This window comes from Rhamphochromis longiceps, linkage group LG2 (assembly GCF_057381845.1).
Source record: "Rhamphochromis longiceps isolate RC_006_pf linkage group LG2, R_longiceps_female_GT1.1, whole genome shotgun sequence".
Taxonomy (NCBI): domain Eukaryota; kingdom Metazoa; phylum Chordata; class Actinopteri; order Cichliformes; family Cichlidae; genus Rhamphochromis; species Rhamphochromis longiceps.
In genome coordinates this window covers 36,073,098-36,095,287 of record NC_140558.1, presented here as the reverse complement: position 1 = coordinate 36,095,287, position 22,190 = coordinate 36,073,098, and the positions used below count along the sequence as shown (strand labels likewise).

The 22,190-nt window shown below is 43.3% G+C and overlaps 1 protein-coding gene across 1 annotated transcript in view; it reads left to right on the top strand.

Moving 5' to 3' along the window:
* Positions 1-22,190, top strand: part of pcdh11 (protocadherin 11) — a 146,959-nt gene that overhangs the window by 41,581 nt on the left and 83,188 nt on the right. The window lies entirely within an intron of this gene.

The following is a 22,190-nucleotide window of genomic DNA, read 5'->3' as shown; positions in this document are numbered from 1 at the left end:
TTAGAGACGCCTGGATGTTTTCCATATTAAACTGAAGAGAACACGACTTAAGATCTCACTAGTGAAATGACTCATTTTCAATGTGAAAATGCCAGTTAAATGATATGGAAATTAGCATAATTATGGAAACTGTGACATATCTAGGTCTGTTGTTGGGCTGAGATTTTATCCCACTTATACTATCCTACTCCCTTTCTTAGTCTCTTTTTTCACTTCCACGCCACCTACACGTTCCTCTAATCATTTCCCACCCTCACTTTTCCCCTGGACCCTTTTTGCACCACCACCCTTCTCACTAATTCCCCAACCTCTAACTCCCTGTTTTCTCTCACTCACTTCCTACAGAGAGTAAAATATCCATGGGCAGTTTAATCACATTAATATGAGCAAAGGATGTGAGGTAATAAATCGCTTCTTTCTCTCAATGAGCCATAAGAGGTGGTGATAAAAAACAACTTTTCTGTTGTTGTGCGCTTTTGCCTTGCAATGTGAAAAGAAGCTGTGTTTGAAGTTCAGATTAGTCTTCAGGGAGTCCCACCTATTGGGACTGTTAACCTTTAGCCATTCAGCCATAAAACAAGTGAGTTCCATTAAAATACATAATGCATGAAGGCCGAGATTGCATGCCATTGATCAGCACTTGAATAAATTGAGTTGAAATCTTATTAACATAACCAGTTACACATAAAGTGAGATGAATAAAGTGCACTATAACACCTGCAAAAATTAGCTACCATCAACCACAGTTTGTGATGGTTGAGGTGGTCAGGCTAACTGAAGCTAATTTAAAAATAAATTGTAATGAGCTATAATTCCAGCTATTTGTGCAGTGAGATGCTGGAGTTTTAGTCACAGTTTGTTTTCCTTTTTTTTTTTTTTATCTTTTTTTTTAACATATTAGTCTGGATTGAAATGTCCTTTTTCTATACAGTACACACTCAGAGATCAGGCTGTGACCCTTTCTTCGATTTAATTCTGGAAAATGATTCCTCTGTATCACGACAGCAGAGGTTCACTTCGAGCAAGTAACACCGTTACATTCTTTTTCACCTTTTACTCTCTGTGTAACTAGAAATTGTTAATGTTTCATTGTTGTTTATTGTTTGTTCTTTTGGCTGGGTTTGAAAAGTTACCATGAGATATGCACACGAGCTGTTTAACGCGGTGCAGCGTGGCCTCCAAGGCAGCTTTGACTCATGGCGCCTGGCTGCTTCAGATGTGGTAACAAAGATTGCTTCCCCCTCCTCCCCCGACAACCACACGACACTCTTTAAAGCATGAGCATGTTCCTCCTTTTAACGCAATTAAGAGATGGCTTGTCATCTTGACAGGTTGCCTTCATCTCCTTAAATGCGTGCATGCTACAGCAATAAGTCTTTACGGTACTGAAACACCACATTACTTTTTTTTTCACCATTTTGTTTTCATGTCTCAGACTCCCTGTCTCTCTTGTATTAGGAATAATTGGGGCAATTAATTCAGGTGGATGCCCATTACGCCATATGTGTTTTCAGATTAAGTGCGGAAAAGGCTCTGTCGCCTGACCCCATGCAGACTAGGAGATGACCCAAATTGAAGCATGTTTCCTCCCACCCAAAGCTCCCCCTTCCCTCCCAGATTTCCCCTCCGACACCCGACACCCGACATCCCGACGTCCCCACCCCCCTTCCGGTCCCATGCCAGCATCTCAACAACAATGCCAGAGAACGCCCGCCAATGGTGGCAGCTCCTTAATGAAATAGTAATTGTGACTGTGACTTGCATGCATCAGTTGCTTTCCTGTTCCGTTCTGTTTCATTGCACAATACAGACAGGAGTCTACTGAGTTCCAGCTTCGTAATTTCATTAATGCTCAGTGTTGCACCTCTGCGCATGGTTTGTTTTCATTACTACTTTACATTAGCCGTGATTGCATTGCCTTATTGTTTGCAGACGTAATATTTTAAGACATGCAGTTTATACATAAAGTCTACCGCAGAGTCTACAACATGTGTCTGTTGTAGAGTGACAAATAAAGTGTGGTATGCAAGAAGCAAGATCGAATATTGCCTAAAAATTGGCACAGCAAGTTTTCCGTGGTATGGTGGTGGTAACAGCTGTTCAGAGAGACACGAGAGCATGGAAATATTTAAGATCAATATATCTTTGATTTCACTGGGAGTCTATAACGGGCCTCCAATTGTACGCTTCATTACTGGACACAGGGGCCTAGAGTGCTGACCAATCCCACCTAATGAAAACAAATGCACTTGCAACCTGAAGAAAAGAAACACACTACACTGCAGTTAACATTCCACTGTCATTTTGTATGAGAACTGCGGCTGTAGTATATCCTGAACGGCAGACCTAGCAACTCAAGTGTGTCATTATGTGTGGGCAGGGAGAAGGAAAGCCAAAAAGTGCTCTAATTGCAGACTTCTGCTGAAACTAAAAAACAGATTCTATCTATCTATCTATCTATCTATCTATCTATCTATCTATCTATCTATCTATCTATCTATCTATCTATCTATCTATCTATCTATCTATCTATCTATCTATCTATCTATCTATCTATCTATCTATCTATCGTTACAGTATTAAACTATTCTTTCATGCAGATGTTCATAAATGGTAGTGTCGTTCATCAGAGCACAAATGAGATCAGGACTATTATTTCCAAAGTGCCCATGCTGATCTGACATCAGTTTTAGCTTCAGATCATGTTGAAAATGGAAGAAAAACAAGGACATATTTAGTGATCCTAGATCAGCGTACTTTCTCTGAGGTGTTTGATGAGAGCAGCTCCAGATTAGATTAGAGGCCTTACCCTGATGAAGGTAATCCATCATCTTGTAAGCAGGAAAGAAATTATGACAATTTAGTTCCAGCAAGTCTGTCAGAAGCTCTTAGCTTTTAGTTTCTAGCGTTGCGTAACTATAAACAGAATAAAGAAGTACAAATGAAGGCTGGTGGCTCGACATGTTTTATAAAACTTGGGGGATTTTGATTTGTGACCATGACAGAGATTGAAAATACATCATACGCTGAAAGTACCTCTTTTCTCTTTCCTGCTTTTTGTTTCTCTGTTTCACCTTTTGCCTTACCACTGCAGGCAAAACAAAATGCGTGCCGCTTCCATTTCATCTGCTAAACTTGGAGATAAAACACGTATAAAACTGGATGTTTTTTGAATGTTTCACCACTTTATTCCAGTTTGTGAGACGACAACGTCTTTGAACTTGATTTCCCCCCCAACGGTGCAAGTGCTGTGTAGCCCATGAAGTAAGCCTTCTTACTGGGCACTGAGGGAACGAGCTGATCAGCCTCTCAACACAAATCTTTTGTTTTTGTTATTCATGTCATATTTCTGTCAGGTGTGGCAGCTCATCAAGCTGAAATAATGAGGCCACATTCCATGATTAGTGACAGACTCTTTAGATATTTATGTGACAGTAAACTGTTTCCTTTGTCAGACAGTTGGTTCTTGTCATTATTTCACCAAAGATCCTATTTTCTTTTTTTTAATTATTATTATTCTTATTATTTGTGTTGCTCACAAGCAGTGGCATTTCTCACCACAGCACTCCTTTTGCAGGACTACAATACCCCCTCTCCCCCGTCTCCCATAAATAATTAAATAAATAAATAAATGTATACTGTCGGTTGAAGTCATAAATCCAGAAACCACTTTATAAGTGGGCGTATTAATTTAATTGAGGCAGAATCTGTTTTGTGACATGAAAGATTAATGTGGGTGGAGAGTTTTAGCAGCTTAGGAGTTTAAATGTTTATGCATTTTTTGGTTTTATAATTCCTAATACCCATTAAGTGACATTAAATAATGTAATTTGAATAGCAATTTAAGTATTCCAGGATGACGTTTTACTTTGCTCCCGTGGCACAGTCGTAGCATAAGGTGTTTACTGCTTGAAAAACAATACCTGTATATCTCTGACACAGCACCGTTATTACGCTTCACACTGTTCTCAATTAGACTGAAAGTATGATACTGATAAAGGTGATCAGTGAGTGTCTCAAACATATCACAAATGGTGTGGTAAGAAAAGCCAAGCCACATATTTATTCAAGTGAATCCAAAAAAAGTGCAGGTTTTGGATGAACTCTTTGTATGCTGCCTGCACAGACAACAGCTTGACAGTTGGTTTCAAAGAACATCTCAGCACCTGAAGGGAGGTGTGCAAGGAAGGGGAGAATCACAAAAGTGGTTCACTCATGCACATCACACTGTTCTTGTTTTTATTAATTCCCACTGTACATCTCTGCAGCACTTAAAACAGACTTTAGCTAGCACCCTCTAACTCGCATCAAAGTCAGCACTTGTTTATTGTGTCAGCTTTAGTAATAGACATTTGCCCAAACAACTGACAGTAACATTCCTTATGCAAAATAGGCAAGAGTGAATTTCCATTGTTCTCGCTGTAGGGTGGTACTGGTTTCGCATCAATTTACAGGGGAAAGAAAGGAGATTATGAAATTTCAAATCTGAAAACAGTAAATGATATAGAAGAAAACCCTTTGTGTCCACACAGATGTTTGTTTGGATAGATTTTCTCTAGTTCTAATAATTTGCTTTGCTGTTTTACAACACTTTGCACCCAGGAATTTTCTTTATAGGTGACAACTCCTGTTTCAATAATAGCTGATTTGAAGCTGATCCCTTCATTTTGCCGCATATGACACGTTAAAACTTAATTAACTCTCCGTCCGCCATAATGAGGAGTGTGATGTGTGAGTTGAGTGCCAATAAGGCGCAGTGGGGAGAGCTCGGCAAAAAAAAAAAATCACACTAATTTAAATAATTGACATTATACATGCTGTGTTGAATAAATAATTAAATAAATAAATAACACCTCTGGATCATAGCTTGGGTTTCTCATTAGAAGGCAAACTGTGCAACTCCGTGCTCAGGAATGAAAGTCAAGTGAAGCAATTGCAATAATTACAGCAGCAAGAAAAGTCTGTGCCTGTTGGGAAGGGTATAGGGGCTTCATGGAAGGCAATGAGGAGGGAGGCGCCGGCTGTCTACAGGTGCCTCTGATTAAGGGTAATCTGGCTAGCCCTCCCCTTTTTTATCTCTGCAACAAGCCCTGCTGCTTCTGGGTGCCTTGAGCTCCGTAGCTGCCTGGCGTAATGAGCTCCAAAGCCACACAGTAGATGCCCTGCAGGACAGTCCCTACAGAGCTATAATGAGCACTCCAGTGTACCAATTCGTGCTCCCCACCAAGGGGCCCTAGAAGCCAGCCTTCATTCAGACATGGGTGGGCATGGCTTGTTCACCAAACCTTCAATAGCCACCTTTCACTTCAACTCCCTTTCCAAGGTAATGGCATCCCATCTGGACAGTGTGATGCCGTTGCGTGTGTGGTATGAGGAATGGCAACATCGAGATCGGAGTGTAAGTCAGAGGCGGCGATAGAGATTGAGCTGCTGCAAAAATAGAGAGGAGGCAGGACATCAGAATAGAGTGCCAGGTAAAGAGTGAGGACAGCTGAAGTAGCTGGGGATAGAAAAAAAAAGGTAAATGAAGGTAGAGGGATAGAGAGTACTATAACTGACAGATAGAGTGAGCATAAGAGAAGGAGCGGAAGGTGAATTGTAAAATGAGGGAGCTGCCCAGTTAGATGGGAGACAGAGGGGTGGAGAGAAAGAGAGAGGAGTATCCTGGTATAATGAGGTCTATGGAGGAGGGTGGGTAAAGAGAGGAGGGGGTGTCAGAGTCCAAGGTGAGATAGTGGAAGAGCAGGAGAGTGAGAGAGAGTGAAAGAGAAAGAGAGGCTCTTTTGCCAAACAGCGGTCCCTCTGTTGGTGCTGGGGTGTATCTGTGTGTTTAAGAAACTGCACTGCTGTGCTTTTGCTCTCTTAAACAACCAGGAGGTAGGTGAGAGGATCGACGGGCCTGACCACAGAGCAGGGCTTTGAAGCTGCCTCACGCTGCGAGAAACTGTATTGGATTTAGAGAGACTGCCTTTCAAAATGAAAAAGCGGAGAATGAAAGACAAAAGAAATGGAAAACTAAAATAGAGAAAATATTACAAGAGAATAAAAAGAAATATGCATTATGCATGAAGTATTCCTCATACATGCACTTTCTGCAGTTATCACTAAAAGATTAGCATAACAATTAACATTTTATAATGGCCTACATGCCAGTAGCAAGATGGGGATGAAGAACATGATGTGGGATTATTCGCCATCATTATGTGGCCATAAACAATTTTCAGGGCTAGGAAAGATTCTGTTTATTTTTCAAATTAGTTGTCTTTTGCATCAAAGCCTTGTATTTTCCTGCATTTTGCATTTGTGGATGTGCTTCTCTGCGTGAACGCCTGCGCGTGTGTGTGTGTGTTCTAAGATGTTTGTGAAGTCCACAAGTAAAAAGGCCCTCATCATCTTTCATCTGTGCTGCATTTATTCTACAGTAGCAGTGCAGCAGCTGTTGCAGCTATATTTTTTTCTCCTTTTTTCCCCCTCCACACGTATTTTGTATTGCGTATAAAATCTTGTGCATCTTCAAATAGCACGTTGTCAGATCACCAGTTGTACCTACTGGCAACTGAAAAGAATACGTTATCATTGTCTGAAGAAATACGCTTGGGAGGAGAGTAAGTGTACAGCATTGTATACAGATACACAATAGACACCGTCAAATGAGTAACTTTTTTATACTACAACAGCTACATCTGTATCAGAAAGGATTAGCATGGCGGGAAGGATTGGACAGTGTGTCTTATTTTAATTGCTGTGTATTTTAAATAAATTCCCAATGCTTTTCTTCTTGAATAGAACCTCTGTGGGGACAGAAACTGTCTTTTCTGAATACGGTTCCATATGGGAATAAGGATTACATTATTATTATTATCTTGTGAGGGATTAAGGATTTGTCTCATTTTGTCCCAGTGAGTAGTGTTGCCCTGCAAAATACAACTAAATCACAACACAGTGTAACAAAATACATATACTTAGTTTTATTTTTTTAATAACAGCATCTCATGCATGGAAAACCAGTAACATTTTTCTAAAAAAGATACTGAAATTAAAAACGACATTCGGGCTCAGTTTTCAATCCATCATAGAGGACAGATCAGTGAAATTTCCTGTTATCTAAATGCGCAGCTTGACATTTTATTTTTGCTGTCATATTATTCTGTGTTACATCAATGTCATCCTATTGTTGGGAACACGTGATAAAGAGCAATGCCAAGCAGTAGACGTGTCTATATGAGAACTATGCAACACGTTTTAGCTTAAGAATGGAAGGAGTGTTCGCTTTCTACTGCACATCTAAAATGTACACAAATTGGTATCATTACTTGTTTCACATGGGTCACTTGGCACCAGTGCAGTATTAACCGAGAGGACACCAGAACAAAGCGCCGCCCACAGCCACAATTGACCTTTGGGGTTCTGATCTCTTAATGTGTTTCTCTGTGTTGGTGCTGATAAAGCTTTTCTTTTCCTCTGTCCAAATCTATAAAGGGTTTTTTTTTCAAAGATGCTGGCAATGCGAAGTGGGAGACACAAATACCCTCTCCATTCCACGGTCATAATCTCTGCCTCTGCCATCGATAGCTCTAATAGGTGTTTAGAAGGCCTTGTATGTGTCTCCATTTGATAGCCTGCTAATGGTTCGACATGTCATTCAGAGAAAATGTTTTGTGTTGAGTGGGCGGGATGGAAGCAAGATCAGAATTCACCACAGGAGGCCTTGGCTGAACAACTGAAACATGTAATCAAAAGCCCCCCAAATAAACCCCAACCCCCAAATCTTGTAAAACAGAGTATTTTCACTAAGTTAATCTATATTCCCACCTGAAAGAGATGAAAAGATGTGCATTCATGCTCAAAACACCCAAGTTATTTTGTTATGGCTATCTGGTAATTGTCAGGGCAGCCTCTTTTAAGAAAGTCCCTTTTAAATTATTGAATCTGCCAAACGATTCACTGCTACATTTAGTCACTGTAATTATGAACTCACCACCCCAGCATAATACTGTGTTTTTGTGTATTTGACAAGCCATGTGTGATTGTGTGGTGATTCAAAAAAGTTTAAAGCCAGTTCTCAAATGTACACTTTGTACCATGTTAGATCTAAAAAGAGAGACGTTGGTGTCGGCGATGTGATTAGCTTCAGTCCCAGTTGGGCTGCAGAGAATGGAATACATTAGTTGACTAGTAGATATGTGAATTATATAATATTAGATTGATGTGTCCAATTGGATTTAAATGACAGTTATATTGTGTCTAAATCATATTTAAAACTGAGTGTCATATTGGATTCACAAGAGCAGACAGTCTCCCATTGGAGTACCTGCCAAAAAATAGATGAATCTATGAGTTAATTCTTAATCATTGCGAAAATGGATTTTAAAGATATCTGAAGTCTCGTCGTGCAATTTTTAACATTTTTCATTTCTTCGGTTGTTCATTAATTAAGAATTGTTATATATTTTTGTCCTATAATAGTCACATTACATTTTACAGCAAGAATTAGTTCGGCGGAGCACAGTAAACAATATATATAAATATAAACTGTAAAAACAATATGACTTTTTGACATTCAACACCACCATGGATTAATTATATCCTCTTTCCCAGAAAGAAATCCATTCATAATACTTTCTGACTTAACTCTGCCTTTTACACCAGGCTTCAGCAGCCTGCTGCTGCTACTTGGCCACAGAAGTTCTCCACTGGGGTTTAACGCAACCAATGAGATTATTTATGCTTGCATAGCAGCTCTGTCTCTGAAAAAACATGTTTGTATTGCTAAAACCCCAATCTGCCTACATGTCCTGGTTCATGTGTGGCCGTGACTCCCCAGACTGAAGGTTTGGTCGAGGTCTCTCTTTCTGCTAGTAGTGTGGAACACATGCCTGGCACGACCAGTGCCATGGGGGGAATGGCACACAGCTGGTTTGATTGGACTCTGGCCTTAATCGCCCATGTCTCTGCCATCAGCGCTCAAGGAGCAGTAACACACATGTTAACTGTGCTCATACAAGGGAAACTGATTGGAGCCTTCTAGATTTATTCCTAATCAAATACTGAATTGTGCCCAGACAGATAAAATGCTGGTGTCGCTTTCCAAGTCTGGTATCAGTGTCTAACAAGAAAGTTTGGGCTAGGTGTTCAACGAGCTACTTTGCGGTCTCAATTTTTCAGCAAATGAAGGGGGCTGTTGTCAGAGAGCTGATTGTAGGGTGCAAAATACTGGGTGACAATCTGCGTGTCAAGATAAATACATCTGCTCCTGAGGAAATGCCATTAGCCATGCATATTTTAATCCTAAATAACTGTTATAAAAGGTTGCAAAACAAAAACACAAGGATCTAAAAGGTCAGTATTGAGCAGCTTAAACAAGAGTAGACTGCTCATCTAAACGAGAGCATCTCACCTGTAACTGATGAGAAGTGCAAGTTGGAGACTTTGTTTTTAATTCTCGTTCCTCGGATGTACTGTTATGCATCACATTTATCATTCTGACCTCTTTTGTCAAACAGCAGTCAAATCAGAATGCTTTTTTTAATAACACATGCACTGAATAATATAACTTGCTAAGATGTTAAATATTGTGATTTATCAAAAAAGCCATTGCCTGACCATGAGAAGAAGTCAATAACAATGTGTAGCTAATGTAATTTTGAATACACTTAATGCTCTGCTTAGCCGACTAGAGAGGGGACTGCAGTAATAAATCGGTTGACTGTTACTGATAAGCTTAACAGCAAAGCAGCATCCAAGCATTTGAATGAGGGCATTAATGGTTGTTTAAAACAGGAATAATGAAGTGACAACAGCAGTGTTGTGTTGCCTCTTGCTCTTGAGAGGAACGTCTGCCAGTGGAGGAAAATGGTGACTTGCTTACTTCTAAAGGACATCAGCAGAGAAGTAGTACTTCCAGTCATCAGAACTTGGCGAATACTTTAATTGCAAATGACAAAAACAAACAAACAAACAAACAGAAAAAACAAAACAACGTGGCCTCATTTCAGCATTTCATTTCATTTGTGTCAACAGCTTCTCGTGCATGCGCACAAACTTAAAAGCGTACGCACAGGGAGACCACTCTTAATCTTTTTGACGCACACATGTGGATGCTCATGCACGTTTGCTTGCGAAATACACATAGAAGCTCATATGCAGTGCACAAACACAAAGCAAATGTCCTCACAAAGTAGATGAGCTCCATTCTGTGTCGAATCGAAAGCATCTGCAAAGCCAGTTGCTCTCGGCCGTGGAGGCGTGCATCAGCCGGCAGAGGCGCCTGCTTGGTGTCCCAGGGTGGCTCGCGTAACACTTGGCCTGCTCCCTAGCCACTGCCGGGATCAGAAAGGCCCACTGCTATCATCCGGGCGCTGGCAGCAGTGAGGCTAGGCTTAGAATGACAAATTGGTTTGAGGGAGTGAGTGAGGGAGAGAGCAAGCCAAGAAATATACTTTGAAGAGAGAAATGCATTCCGGGTTTCGACAAGCATGCCATATTATATGGTCAAGTGTACAAGTCTGACTCCTGCCACGCGGATTGATCGAGATCCCAAAGACACTTAAATGAGGCGAGGGTCTTTCATCGTGACAATGCCAAAGAATTTATCTTAGAAAGTCACCCAAAATATGACTGGATTACAGAGCTTTTCAGCATGCGGTCTCTCGTCTCGTGGCCTCAATTTTCATTGAACTGCCCTTTTATTTTTAGCAACAATAGTTTAGTAGTATTTGCTTATGTTTCACAGTGTTGGAAATGTAGAAATTTCTAAATGCACATTACAATATTTCCAACTTTATCCAAAGAAACCCGAATTATTGTGTAAATCAGGATGTTTACATACAGAAATGCATTTCAGATAATTGTAGAAATAATCTGAAAAAAATATATGTTGTGTAATACATGCTAATGTAATTTTCTCTGATGGATTATTGATTCAGAATGTATTACTTGCTTCATATTTCAACAAACTCATCATTGCCACCATCATCAGTGATTACAGCCAGTGAATGATGCTCTGTGTTTATGGTTTGGGAGAGTTATTCTTTTCAAATGAAACACGCAGGGAAAAATGGTGGTTAGTGAAATGTTATCTTTATTTTGGACTGAAGTAGAGCATGAACTGATATTTAGCCACTAAATATTGCATATATAATACATGGCATGTATAGCATATCACTATTACAAGTATCAGCTTAAAAAATTGTGTGTCTGTTTTCTGTATGATGGTTCTGAAAACAAAATCTCCTAATGCAAAGTCAGAGCAATAAAAACAATATTAAGCTTCTTCAGCATATTTTAGATTATCGGAAACCCACATTCGGTGAAATCCGACTGTTGTTAATCCACAACAAAACTGCATTTGTAAAAAAAAAACGTTCAAAATTATAGGGGCAAGAAAATTCCAAAATAAATGGGGAACGGTGCAACTATTGACACTGGCAAGCTGTTTAATGTTGGAGGTGCACAGCATTCTGCTCAGCCCGAGGAGGAGACTGCGTACGAACGCTTTGCATATTCAAACAGGAAGTACTTTATTTATCGCGTGCAATCAAATCTACAATTGACTGTATAAGGGATAATCTAATTAAACATTAGCACAATTATCGGTCTTGGCCAATTGGATAACTGACTTATTAACTAGTGTTGTCTTCTGCTGTTTTAAGCAATAGTTGTTTTAAACAAGCAGCTTTGTAGGTTGTAATTACATTTTCTGCAGGCTTGTTGGCACCTTGGTCAAAGGCAACCTCCTGTGTGGACTCCCTCATGTAAATAAGAGCCCCTTTCCTTGCCAAAGCAATCATGACATTGCACTGGTGTAATGCTAGGCCTGCAAATAAGCCATGTCAGAAGCATATGCACAAGACACCGGATGTAGCCCTCTTGAATTCCCTCTCTCAGCAAACTGCAGAGATGCACCATTTGGCATCTCTGGAATTTGGTTTGAGGTTGCAGAGTATTTTACTTTTGTTGTCAAATTGCTTTGCAAATGAGGCCCACTCTGGCACGATTTCAAAGAGCTTGTGCTATATGTGCAGCTTCCTTCAGGCACTAGTTTCTGAACCTTCATCATTCTCTATGCATATGCACAGTACTGCGCTAAGCTCACATGGAAGGCTAGATAAACATGCCAGGCTGGGAGGAAGATGGAAGGCAGTATGCTTATGTCTTGTCAGCCTGTCTGTATGTTGATTTTGTGTTGTTCAACTTGACTGGCATGGTCTATCTAATAACATGGCAGGTAGACAGTACGAAAGCCTCGTAGGTTTCTACCCATTAAAATGATATTCAATCATTTTTGATGCGCTTTTTTTTGCCCCAAACCACGCCTTATAATGATTCAAGGTTCGAGCGCCATTCACATTGAAATGTTGTGTTGCTTGAAGCCACATCAAAATAATTGTTTTGATATGTTCCGTTTTTGACTTGGCAATGACATTAATAGGAGGTGATTGTACAATGAGGATAAAAAGCATTTTTTGAGGTATGTTGACTAAATTTCAGCCATGAATCCCCTGGCTCACAATTATACGTTTTTAGTCTGGGCATCATGGAACAGCCATTGCTTTGAGATACAAGTGTTGCACATATTGCGTGTCCTTTTGATTGCATGTCCAAGTCAGCCACTAAATAATAATGCAGGGATTGAAACAAAATAGCCCAAGGCTCAGAAATTGCTAATGAACATCACCAGGGTGCAGCTGGGGTTGCACTGTGTGATAAAGGCATTGAAACCTTACTTCATGTTTCAAAGGCAAATAATCTGTGGTCGATTTCTTTATACTCCAAACATCTGTGTCACTGCCTTAAAAGTGTCGGGAGACAATAAATGTGCACTAAGGAAAACTACAGATGACTCGCTAAAACGAGATATATATTCCAACGTGTCATAGTTTCAAGTGTTAACTTCAGCACTGGACATCTTTATGGCATATGTTTCTGTGGACTGATAAGCAGTGGAAGCATGATCTCTGTCATCACAATATTACAAATATGTGTTTTATACTTGTTACATTTTCTCCTTTCACTGCCTGTCTAGAACTATTCTCACTTTGCAGAGAACTGGCAAGCAACGGGAAATCCGTGGAGAGGCAAAGAGACAGAAGGCAAGAAAAAGAGAATATATTTGGTGCTATGTGCTGCAGATCAAAAACGTGGCAGTCACATGATCAAAGGCATTTGATAATCCTTGAACTACAATGCTCCTTTAATCCTAGCGAGAGAACTATATTTTATTGGGGGAGGAGGGCTGAAACAATGTTGGGGTGACAAACAGAGCTGAAGAAGCAGTAACTAGCTGGTAGAAATAAAGTTTACTAAATGTGGCACAGTACTTTTGTGGGAGCTGGGGAAGAAAATAGTATAAAGCCTCCTTGTGTGGGGAGAAAATGGAGGCTGAGTTGATGGGACTAGAAACACAAATGTGCCACAAGTCAGTGTCCACTCAGCACTGAATAGTGCTCTTGTTTTTTTTCACTATACTTGTTGGGGAAGTTGGCTCGGTGAATGTGACTAGACTGCCTTATACTACATCTGCCACACAGAAACAGAGTGCAAGCTACACAGGGTTTGGGCTACGACTTCTCCCAGTCAAGTTGAGTTTCTGGCTAGTTCATTTTCCTGAAGATTCTTTTATACATATGTTTAAAAAATTGGATGGTTTACAAAAATATGCTATATAATCAAATGGCAGAACAACAACATACCAAATTGTATTTATTATTTATTAATTTTAATTCATTGTGAATTTACATATGATATATTACACTTTTAAAAAAACCTATGCAATTCTTGAACTGCAATATTTCATGTTGGGTGTAAAAGCAGCACCATCCCTATAGAGCCTGAAGGTTTTCACAACTTGCAAAAAACACTTGTCCACAAAACATTGTAAAGAAATTTGAGATTTTGTTCAGGACTTAAAGTAAAGGCGTCCAAAGAATTAGACAACTCTGTGCACAAAGGATCAGGCAAAAAACACATATTGAATAGATGTGATCGGTGAATTATCAGGCACAACTGCTTTAAAACAGATGTCGCTCTGTAGTGAAAATCATTGCACAGGCTCAGACACATTTCTGAAAATCATTGTCATTAAACACAGTTCATCCACTAGATGAAAGTTAAAGCCAGGAACATTATAAGAGAGTCTATTGTAACACTATCATGAAAGAATCTGGGGACTATTTCTAATCTATATATTATACAGCAGCAAAGCTGAGAGTAGAAAAGCTTTTTTAAAACCTGAAGTGACATCCACACAGAGAGCGATTCACTCATCCATATCACTTTGAAGTTAATGTAGGTGCAGACTCTGGTTGCCTAGGTAACCCTCTAATGCATTTACTACCAGGTCATATGTCAATCAACAGTATCCTGCACTTTTAGCTGTAGTTGCTTCAGTTGCTCACCTCAAATCTGAGAAACGTTGACTTGTTGAGGTGTATATGGCTGCTGAGTGGAGTTTTTTATACCTTACAATGCAAAATAAAAAAAATAAAAAAACATATATTTTTTAAAAACTTACCCATTTTCTCAGAAAGTTGTATATCAAAACTTTTTTTTTTGTTTTTGCAAGAGCATGATCCCGGAGCCGAAGAGAAGACGTAACATTTTTATCACCTCACACCTGAAAAGTTTTACTGAAGCTTTACTTGTGTTCAGTGATGCACATCTTCTCTTAAATGTTTTTTCTAATATCACACAAGATTAATAGAGACAGAAAACATATAAATGACAAATAGTTATTTATGAAGTCTTTTATGACAAAAGATTTCAGATTTTTATTATTATATCTTAACAGGCACATAAAAGCCCATTTTTAACATTCACCTTTTTCAGTTCTGTTGTTTTTTAAAAAAAAAAAAAAAGACAAAGTAAAAATCAAGAAAACTTTCATCTGAAACTCTTCAAAGTATGCTTGTTCTGAAGAAATTTAAGATTCCGTGTGGGAAACTTTCAACAGAGAAGCAGACAACTCACAGGTCCTCAGCTGGCACTGTCATTACTGTTAGGGGTTCCGAAAGAGACTCAGGCGCAGGCCAGGGTTTCCCTTTAAGCGAAGAACAGTGCGTTTATTCACAGTGAACACAATCACCAAGTGGCTATGTACAATGTGCAGGGGAAACGGGTCCGGGTCGCCAGGGTCCGTGGGAAACAGGGTTAGGGGAAAAGGTGCTCCACACTTTCTGTACAAAAGCTCCTCCTCAGTCACTCCTCTCAGAATCCGGTTCCAAAAACGATCTAAACACAAAAGGTCGGGTTAGCGGGATAATAACAAAGGGCTTTCAAGATACAGGTTGGCAGATACACAAGTTTGACTGACGCTGATAGTTCAACGATCCAGCGAAGACTAGTGCAGACTCGCCATCTAAGTAGTGCAGTAATCAGCTGGGATCAGCGGCCGGTGTGGTGATGAGCAGGTGTGTGGGCCAGCAGCGGGAGCCCGCAGTGAGCATCGCCGTGGCGAGAGAGAGAGAGAGAGAGAGAGAGAGAGAGAGAGAGAGAGCAAACAAACCACAAACATATTGCCCAATAGAGGATTGACCAGCAGGGCACAGGGACCATGACAGTACCCCCCCCTCAACGGGAGCCCCCCGGCGACCCACCAGGCTTACCAGGATGAGACAGATGGAAGGCCCGCAGCATACGCCTGTCCAGGACAGCGGCCCGCGGAACCCAGGACCGCTCCTCAATGCCATAGCCCTCCCAGTCCACAAGGTACTGGAAGCCACGCCCGCGGCGGCGAGAGTCCATAATCCGCGTGATGGAATAGGCGGGCAAGCCGTCCACAAGCCGGGCGGGCGGAGGGGGCCCGGAAGGAGGGCACAGGGGGCTATTCTGTACAGGTTTGATTTGGGAGACGTGGAACACATTGTGAATCCTCATGTTGCGGGGCAGCCGGAGTTTCAGAGAGACGGGGTTGATCAGTGCCGAAACCTCAAAGGGACCAATGAAGTTTGGGTTGAGCTTCTTGGACTCAGTCCTGAGAGGAACAAAGCGCGTGGACAGCCATACCTTTTGTCCCACGCTGTATGCTGGAGCTGGTGTGCGGCGGCGATCTGCGGTCTGTTTGGTTCGGTCCTTTGTGCGCAGCAACGCCGTCCGTGCGGCCCGCCAAGCTCGTCGGCACCTCCGTAGATGGGCCTGGACAGATGGCACAGAATGCTCACCCTCGACAGAGGGGAAGAGAGGCGGCTGGAAACCCAGTGAGACCTCGAAGGGAGACAGACCAGTGGCGGAGGAAGTCAGACTGTTGTGGGCGTACTCAATCCAGGGTAGTTCATCACTCCAGATGGACTGGTTGGAGGACGCTGTGCACCGCAACATTGCCTCGAGCTCCTGGTTAGCTCGCTCACACTGACCGTTGCTTTGGGGATGGTAACCGGAGGTCAGACTGACCTTTGCTCCTAATGAGGAGCAGAATTCCTTCCAGACGCCAGACGTGAACTGGGGGCCTCTGTCAGACACAATGTCTTCCGGGATCCCATGCAAACGAAACACATGACGGGTAAGCAGTCGTGCGGTCTCCATGGCCGTGGGAAGCTTGGGTAGAGCTATGAAGTGGGCAGCTTTAGAAAAACGGTCCACGATGGTAAGTATGACAGTGTTGCCTGCTGATTGCGGCAGTCCGGTTACAAAGTCCAAAGCTATATGGGACCACGGCCTGGACGGAGTCGGCAGGGGATTGAGCTGTCCAGCGGGCGGCTGATGAGATGGTTTATTCCGGGCACAGGTCGCGCAGGCGGAGACGTACTCCCGAGCGTCTTTAGTCAGAGAGGGCCACCAGAAGTAGCGCTGGAGGAAGTTGATAGTGCGGTGGACCCCTGGGTGGCACGTAAAGCGGGCAGTGTGGGCCCATTGAAGCACTTGAGAACGTACTGATTGAGGGACGTAGAGCCGTTGGGCTGGCCCACCTCCCGGATCCGGTTCCGACACCTGAGCCTCCCGAATGGCTGCTTCGATCCCCCAGGAGATGGCGCCCACGACACAGGTGGCGGGGAGAACGGGAGCGGGCTCAGTGGTGTCCTCCGAGACTGAGAACTGACGGGACAGGGCATCGGGTTTGACATTCCGGGAACCGGGTCTGTAAGAGATGGAGAAGTGGAAACGGGTGAAAAACAGGGCCCACCTGGCCTGTCGAGCGTTGAGCCTCTTAGCTGATTGTAGGTATGCCAGGTTCTTGTGGTCTGTCCAGACGAGGAAAGGCTGAGCCGTGCCCTCCAACCAGTGCCGCCACTCCTCCAGGGCTAGTTTTATCGCCAGCAGTTCCCGATCCCCGACGTCATAGTTTCTCTCTGCAGGGGACAGACGGCGGGAGAAGAAGGCACAAGGGTGGAGCTTACCGTCCTTCCGTTGCGACAGAACCGCTCCAACCCCTGAGTCGGACGCGTCGACCTCGACCACAAATGGCTGCGTGAGGTCGGGTTGGATCAGGATGGGGGCTGAGGCGAATCGTTTCTTCAGTTCTTGGAAAGCTGCCTGAGCTTCTTTGTTCAACTGAAAAGGAAGCTTGGGAGAGGTTAGCTGGGTCAGCGGCAAGGCAACTCGGCTGAAGTCCCGAATGAACCGCCGGTAGAAGTTGGCAAATCCAAGGAAACGTTGCAGTTGGTGCCTATTAGGAGGTTCCGGCCACTCAACAACAGCTTTTACCTTCACAGGGTCCGGGCGGAGGTTTCCTTGGTCGATTATGTACCCCAGGAATGCAACGGTGGAGACGTGGAACTCACACTTTTCTCCTTTGACGAACAATCGGTTTTCGAGGAGTCGTTGCAGGACCTGTCTGACATGGGTCTCGTGCTCGGATTGGTTTCTGGAAAAGATCAGGATGTCATCTAGATAGACAAAAACAAAACGGTTAATGAAGTCTCTGAGCACGTCGTTCACCAGGGCTTGGAACACCGCAGGGGCGTTAGTGAGACCAAAGGGCATGACAAGGTACTCGAAGTGGCCGAGGTGGGTGTTGAAGGCGGTCTTCCACTCATCGCCCTCACGGATGCGAACCAGATGGTATGCGTTTCGCAAATCCAGTTTGGTAAAAACAGTAACCCCCTGGAGGAGCTCGAAGGCAGAACTGAGGAGCGGCAGAGGGTATTTATTTTTTACTGTGATGTTGTTTAATCCGCGATAGTCAATGCATGGCCGGAGGGTTTTATCCTTCTTTTCGACAAAGAAGAAGCCTGCCGCGACTGGAGAGGTGGAGGCCCGAATGAGGCCGGCAGCCAGGGATTCCGTGATGTACTTGTCCATAGCGTCTCGTTCTGGAAGTGAGATGCTATATAGCCGACTGGTGGGTAAAGGAGCTCCCGGGAGCAGTTCGATAGCACAGTCATAGGGTCTATGCGGAGGGAGTGACTGGGCGCGGGCCTTTTGAAACACCTCAGCTAGGTCGTGATAAACAGAGGGCACATCAGTTAAATCAGCTGATTCCAATACCCCAGAAGAGGGCGTTTCAACGCTTGGAGGCGAGGCTGCTTTAAGGCAGGTCATGTGGCAGTCCTCCCCCCACCCAGTGACACGCCCCTTCAGCCAATCTATGTGAGGGTTGTGCTGTTGTAGCCAAGGATGGCCGAGAACTAGTGGAGTGCGAGTTGCTTTAAACACCAAAAAACAGATTTCTTCAGAATGATTGCCAGAGAGGGTGAGCTCGACAGGCTCCGTCACCAGAGTGATGTCTGGAAGGCGTTGACCTGACAATGCCGTAACACGTAATGCATGAGGCAGGGGCTCCAATAGTAACCCAAGTTGCCGGGCTAACTGACAGTCAATAAAGTTTTGTTCCGCCCCAGAGTCGATTAACACCGATAGGGAGCGGCTCTTAGAGTGAATGGAAAGCGTGGCCGGTAGTGTTAAACGGGGAGGAGCTTCTTCCTGGCTCAGCTCGCCCACCAGTACTCCTACCATCACTGGCGGGCGCGCCCTTTTGCCCGCGAAGGGCAGGTAGCCACAACATGTCCCCTGTGACCACAATAGAGGCACTCACCGGCGGTAATCCGGCGCTGACGCTCCGCCGCGGTGAGATGGGAGCCGCCCAGCTGCATGGGTTCCTCTCCGTCCCCGCTCTCGTGAGTCCGGGAGGGGCCGGCATCCGCCATGGCGCCGGTGCCAGAGATTCCCGCAGCCTCATGGAAGTTGTAGTTCCGCTGCGACCGGCGAGCCCGTAACCGCTCATCCACCTTAATGCACAGGGACATTAGCTCATTAAAGGAGGCAGGGAGATCACGCATGATTAGCTCGTCCCTTAATTCTTCTCTGACATTGTTCAGCAACGTGCTCCGTAGCGCCTCCTGATTCCACCCTGCCTCTTCTGCCAGAATCCAGAAGTCGATAGCGTAATCAGACATGCTTCTCCTACCTTGTTTGAAGTTGAGGAGACGGAGAGCAGCGGCCTCTGCCCCGGTGCCTGGGTTAAACACATTCTTAAACTTGGAGAGAAAGTCAGCGTAGGTGATGACAGGATCAGAGTTTAACACAACCTGGGCCCACTTTAGTGCACGGCCCCTCAGAAGTTGAACGAAATAAGTGATCTTCGCCCCATCGTTGCCATGAAAACGCTGCAGCTCGCGAAACGTCAGAGACACCTGAGCCAAAAATCCGGCGCATTTGTCAGACTCACCCGAGAATGGTTCCGGTGTGGGTAAAGGTCCGTCAGACGGCGTACCGACCCGCGGTGAGCTACCTGACGCTACGGCGGGCGGTGCCGCCTGGGGAGCCGGGCTGGGCGGCTGGGGATTCCCTGGTTGCGCATTTCCCTCCAGCGGTATTAACTGCGTCACTGCCAGGGTCAATGCGGCGACATCCTGCCGTAGCTGCCCGAGCATTTGTTCATGGCGGGCCAGCGCGGCTTCCTGGGCGGCCAGAGCCCGGCCCATGGGGTCCTGTCCTGCTGAGTCCATAATGGCTGGATCGTTCTGTTAGGGGTTCCGAAAGAGACTCAGGCGCAGGCCAGGGTTTCCCTTTAAGCGAAGAACAGTGCGTTTATTCACAGTGAACACAATCACCAAGTGGCTATGTACAATGTGCAGGGGAAACGGGTCCGGGTCGCCAGGGTCCGTGGGAAACAGGGTTAGGGGAAAAGGTGCTCCACACTTTCTGTACAAAAGCTCCTCCTCAGTCACTCCTCTCAGAATCCGGTTCCAAAAACGATCTAAACACAAAAGGTCGGGTTAGCGGGATAATAACAAAGGGCTTTCAAGATACAGGTTGGCAGATACACAAGTTTGACTGACGCTGATAGTTCAACGATCCAGCGAAGACTAGTGCAGACTCGCCATCTAAGTAGTGCAGTAATCAGCTGGGATCAGCGGCCGGTGTGGTGATGAGCAGGTGTGTGGGCCAGCAGCGGGAGCCCGCAGTGAGCATCGCCGTGGCGAGAGAGAGAGAGAGAGAGAGAGAGAGAGAGAGAGAGAGAGCAAACAAACCACAAACATATTGCCCAATAGAGGATTGACCAGCAGGGCACAGGGACCATGACAATTACTATAACCTTAGACCAAGATTGTGTTGGACTGTGAAAGGAGTAGCACACAATGTACATTTTTTGGCAGATTCCCACATGGAATATCTTTAAAAGAAATACTCCAGTGACTTTCAGAAGGCAGTCAGTCTCATTGTTCAAGAACCATAGAACAACTCTCTGTCCCATGCAGCTTTTTACGCACATGTTGGTAAAGTGAAATAAAAAAAAAAAAAGAGTATGTATTTATAGCAAAAACAAAAAACCCTTTTAAATAACAAGTATAAATATTTTGCATATTTTTGTTTTCATTTGTCTTTTATGCAGACTTTTAGCGGAAAAACTGTGCGACATTTATTAAAGTACACAATTAAGACTTACACAGTTTGTGAGCTGCTGAGTGAGGCTCCTAATTTATATGATGAGAGTAAAGACAGCGAGATAGAAATAGAGCTCATTCTTAGATTTTATCAAAACATTTCCAAGAAATCAGAAAGATAAAATTGTCTTATATTTTCTTCAGAAACTGTAATATATATGTGTGTAACATGCGCTCTCTCTGGGCCTCATCCTATTACAATGACCAGCCCATGCATGGTGAGAAGACAAAAACATCAATATGTGGCGTAATCCAAATCCCTCTGTTGCAAGCATTGTCAATAGTCTTCATTATCAGATGCAAAATGTCCCAGACAAAGGTGAGTTGAAAAATGACAGTCGTTTTTACTTCCATATGTTTTCCCTTATCACCTCTCTACTCTACTGTCTCTCCTGTAACTGTGCGGAGATGAGCTATGAGCTGTTTGTCAGAAAAGCTGTACAGTTTCCACGCTGATGAAACACTAATGATTATTATATAGATTCAACGAGTGAGTTAAACTAGGAATTTATTAGAAATGGCATGAGTGAAAAGTGGTGGTTAGCTTTATTGTTTTTTTTACTTTTTTGCATTTGATAATGTCTCTTCTTTAACAGTATTTGTACTTCCAAATTAAAGTAGTTGTTAATTTGGATCACATATTGTTTTGTACAAATTCAACAAAACAAAACAAATAAATAACTAAATACTTTTGCATAAACATCACATTGTGTGTTCAATAGTTTTAGCATATTTGGCATTGGTGGTAAAGGGAATATTTTCCTGAATGCTTTGTGTGAAATTTTTGCAAGTCATGCCTTGATTAATCGCCAGTATTGATGGTGTGCCGAGTTATCTGTACATTGCAAACACTGTGGTTCACATTATAATTGATTGGACTCTCTTTTTTTCTTTTTTGTCACTCTCCTCCTAACTCTACAATATCCTGTAGAATCTAATATTCACAATTTTGGAGGCAGTGTTCAGAATCAAGGTCATTCATTTTCCCCCACTGGGAACATGCAGAAGGAAACTCCATTTCCTGCTCCTACCCACAAAGAAAATAATTCATGTTTATTTGTCACATCAATTAAGATATCATGGTTATATTGCCTACTCAATCTGTAGGGAAAATTTTGTCTACTAATTCCATCGTCCCAGCAAGGCCCATTTATTCATTTATATTTCATGACCTGGTGTTTACGCTACAGTGAATGCCTGGCTGATTTTTTTTTTCTCCCCTCTCTTAGTTGCCTTGTCCAGAGAGGTGTTCTCCTTCTACGTTGCGATGAAATATAGATGTTAAGAGTCTGGAGAGTCGAGTGTCTCATCTGTCCTAGAGAAACCATAAGGCAGCCATTAATAGTGTCACAGAGCATCAGACGTACCACA